Raw genomic sequence first — 4400 nt, 5'->3', positions numbered from 1 at the left:
TCTTGTAAAATTTCCAGTGTGTTTTTGTTAGCCCCAAAAAAGAGATCTGTGTGCTCTGGATTGCTCTGGCTCTGCCCATTCTAAAGGGCAGCAGGACTCTTCCTGGTTACTAAAGAGGGCCCCCCATATATAACCATATAACCTGGGTCAGGGCTAAATTGTCCCTAAAATTTAACCTTGGGTGTTACGATAACAAGGAGGGTAAATTGATAAAACTAAATGTATCAAAGTCAAAATCATAGATAATTTCAAAATAATTCCTATTGAAGTTTGAGGTATATCATATATTTCTCAAAATGTCATGGAGCACAGTGTTTAATTCATTGGCGTCCTCAGGAGCTGTGGATTAGGATGGAGGGAGAGGCAGCCTGAGAACATGCGAAGGAAAGAAGGCTCATAAGGACACGTTTTTATCCAAAACAGCTTATAGACATACCTCCGCTCAGCAAAATGGACTTAGGCTCCTCCGGCCTGACTGTAAAGAATAATGTTCCAGCTCTCACATCATTTCAAGAAAAAAGGATGGTCCTGAAATGTGTGATAACTGTTAACTCTAGGGTACTTTTCAGATCTACTTTCTTCTAAAGAGAGATCATCAACGTGAAGAGAAAGGTTTGACTATCCAGCAAAGAACTACCTACAAATATCCAAGCTGACATTTAGCAGCAGCCCCCAAGCCTGTGAGCTCACACAGCCTTATTCTTCCAGTAACTGCAGCCCTATCCCAGAGTCAGCGACTGACCTGATCCTGGGCAGGCCCCCACTGCATCTCCCCTCCCCTCCCATGATATGCTGAGAAGCCAAGTGTCAAAATAAATGAGCCTTGGATTGTACCATTTGCCAGTTTCCCTGGTGTAAATATTACCACCATATTCAATTCCAAAACACCAATGGTTGAACCACTGGGTGGCAGAGTTCTCGAATATCTGCCATCCCCTGGCCTCTCTATGACTAACTGCCTCACATCCTCTACGCATTGGCTCAAATGTCACCTTCTCGGGGAGACCTTCCCCAACCATCTCACCCTATATTCCCCATCCCCCTTCTCTGCTTTATCTTCTCCTTGGCATTTCTCATCATATTCACGTACATAATTGATTTATTTCATGTATTTTGTGTCTCTTCCCCCGAAGGACACACTCCAGAGAGGCATGTGTATTGTCCGTTGTTCACTGATGTGTCCCCAGCTAAAGGAGCATCTGACACATGGTCAGGGCTCCACATTTACTAATCAGTGAGCCCGAGCTTTGGTTTGAGTATCTGGTAAACAATGCTTTTGTCTCTCCTGCCTTTGCACTTCTGGGATCCTCACTTAGAACCATCTTAGCCACAGTCCAAACCCCAGCTAGCTGTAGATAAAACCTTTGAATTCTGCCATCCAACTAACTCCTTCAAGGAGGAATAAATGGGATCTGTCCAAATGTGTCCATCAGAGAGAGAATTCTCCTTAGCCCAGAGGCCTTCTATTTCTAGCTTGGCTGGCAGAAGAAAATGATCTCCGTCCTCCTTAGCAAAAAGGCTTATTTACAAGGGAAAGAGCTCACTGTGCCCTGTACCATGTTCACAGGCTTTTCCTCACCCTCCTGAGTTCAGAAACAGCAAATTGACATCCTAGCTCCCAAATACAGGGAGAGTCTCCATCAGTAACAAGTGCTCCTGAATGTATCTGTGGGAACAAAAACACAGAACCTGGTGTTTTATTGTTATCCTCTTTCTTCTAGACATTCTAGAATGCTCTCAGCCTTCTAACTGTATTTGGATTGTAATAGATGGACTAATTTGGGTTGTTGCCCCTTTGACACAAATTAGCTGCAGATGAGATGTTTATACACAATAGAAATGAATATTAAAACTGCAACACTGCCAATAGAAGATGAATAATTGAATCAAGAAATATAAAAACATTATCAGAAAAATAAATTCAAGCCTTGGCTGATGCCACCCCTCCAACAATACTCTTCCTTGGAGGTGACATCTTTGCCCCAAAGGGCATGTTTCCGAATATCTTGTCATTCTAGATGTTACCTCTAAGGCTTTCCCTGTAGGCCATGTGCCTCTACAGTTGTGTGACATTAGATTCCGTGGTTCCCCGGCTCCACTAGCATGCATCCCTGGGAACGAGCAATAGCACCCCCGCGCCAGCCTGTGCCAGGCCTCAAGGCCAGCACCTGCTCCTTGCCCTCTGGCCCCGCAGTGTGACCGCCTTCCCCACCCCCGTCCCCCACCCTCACCCCACCCGCTCTCTTCACCTTCGTTTCAACCTGGCAAAGGATCTCTGGAAGTGCGTCCAGCCCCAAGCACTCCCTCGCAGTCCTCCCTACAATCCTTGAGGTTAGGCCTCTTATACTGTAACGCCTGGCTGGCTTCTAAGCGCCTTAGCTGCCTGGGCCGGAAGCGGAACAGATTGAAGGCAGCGACATCTAGTGGCTCTACGTGGTATTGAACTTAATAAATGTATATATTAATGTACATAATAGGGAGCAGGAAAGAAACTTCGAAAGCACGTTACATGTAACCTCAGCAAACTGAGAGTATCAAGAAAAAGGCACTAATAGGCCATAACTGTGCTTTGCTTTTGTCTTTCATTCTGAAGAACCTGGTTTGGTTTGGCATTTCCCTCCAACTCCTTGCTTGTTAAAATAATTCGCTGGAGGCAGCAAACCTTCCTTCCACTACAGCAGGTGGGTGTCAGCTCAGGAGCAGGTCCCAGGGGTGAGAGTCAGCGCACAGGAATGGGCATGTCAGAGACAACCACACAGGAAGGAATAAAGCACGGATAGGGGATGATTAGAGATCACTCATCAGGTTTGGGGGTGCTTCATTTTTCTCAGATGACAAGCACTGCATTTTGTAATTAAGGGGACTCCTCCCCTTACTGACCAACATTTCCAAGTGTAATTGCAATTGCTAGGAATCTGACAGAGATAAGGAGGGTGTACCTTCGGCCGAGGACAACGACACAATAATGAATAAAAATGCAGGAATAGAATTTGAACCTTAAGTACAAGCTTCGTGCAGTCTAAATTACCAAAGAGATTTATTACTTGGGTGTGCCAGAAAGTTTAGATACATATGCCCAGCTACCACAAAGAGAATTCTTGATACTTCTCCATATGGATAAGAATATTCATCACATAGTTTACAATTCAAACACACAAAAGTCAAGAAATGTAGAAAACTCATTTTTTACTACCAACTCACTAATGTGGGTTATGTATACTTGGCAATAAGAAGTAAAATCATGCAGTGGCCATAAAATTCTTATATCCATACATAGCTAAGTAATGTCACAGGAAAAGCTTGTATCTATGAACTGACCTATTTATGCTGAAATATAAATGGTGCTCTGAAGCCTGGAGTTTTCTTGATCTTGGTTTTGAGGGCTGTTGATCTTAAGGAAGGAAAGAAAGAGTCACTGTGGAAAGCATGCCACATTTCCATATTTATCCCATGACCTGAAACATCCTACATCCAGCTACCAAGAATTAATTTTAAAAGTATTCTAAAAAGTACTACTGGCCTCTGAGTCTTAGTTACAAGCCTACCAGTAATAAGCACATCAAACTATTTCATAATATTAAGAATACATCCTTATCTAAGGGGGAAAAAAAAAACAAAAATCACTCAGGAAGACATGACCAACTAAAGACAAGACCAATACAAAATTTTTTATTTAAATCCCTTCCCTGAGATTATCAGTAAGGAAAGAGAACAAGTCAACCTGTTGACTTCTTAACCAAATTTTTACAGCTCTCAGACCAGCTCCCCCCCACTCCCACACAATCACTCTAGTGCTGAGGGTAAACTAGCAAGCAGTCTAATCCCTGAGTGGGCAGTGATTGCCCATGCCCTGCATAGAGCAAGCAGACAAGGTGTGCCATGCACATATACAAATTATCACATTCACCAAAGTAATTAAGCAATACCTTTATTTAAGAAGGGGGAGATGCTCCAACAGTGTGCTTTAGCTCAGATCTGGGGTTAACAGAGGCTGAACTAGTACAGGAGACAAAGGGATGCTTTAGGGTGGACAGTCGTACCCTACACAGTGACCTTTATCAGGGCACTGCCCACTGCCTCTCATCCAGGTGATTTCTTCCTTCCTTCTTCCTTCCTCATCCAGGTGACCTCCTCTCCTGGTGAGCTCCACCCAGATCCCTGGTCCATTACACCATCCCATGGACTGCTGGACACCCTCACTTTGTCCAGAAGAGTTTTATTTTGTAGAGGAGCATCCCACTGCATTTGACCTAGCCCTCTGAAAGGTATTCTAGGGCAGGGAAATATCTGAGTGTGTGTTTCCCCTTGATGTAAAATCAGCCAGAATCATCTCAGAACATAGGAGCCCAAGAGATCATTTCTAGGGAAAAAGGCAACTGAAATAATCTTGCCAGTGGGAG

General features: G+C 43.9%; 1 long non-coding RNA gene across 1 annotated transcript; it reads right to left on the bottom strand.

Annotated features, from left to right (window-relative positions):
• Positions 1–465: 465 nt before the first annotated feature.
• Positions 466–2338, bottom strand: LOC113938248. Its single transcript, XR_003524865.1, has 3 exons — positions 2250–2338; positions 1580–1666; positions 466–528 (listed from the first exon to the last, which is right to left on the bottom strand). It is a non-coding gene; the product is annotated as an uncharacterized LOC113938248 (long non-coding RNA).
• Between the last annotated feature and the right edge of the window lie 2062 nt (positions 2339–4400).

Source organism: Zalophus californianus, chromosome 4 (assembly GCF_009762305.2).
Source record: "Zalophus californianus isolate mZalCal1 chromosome 4, mZalCal1.pri.v2, whole genome shotgun sequence".
NCBI lineage: Eukaryota > Metazoa > Chordata > Mammalia > Carnivora > Otariidae > Zalophus > Zalophus californianus.
This window is presented reverse-complemented; position numbering and strand designations above follow the sequence as displayed.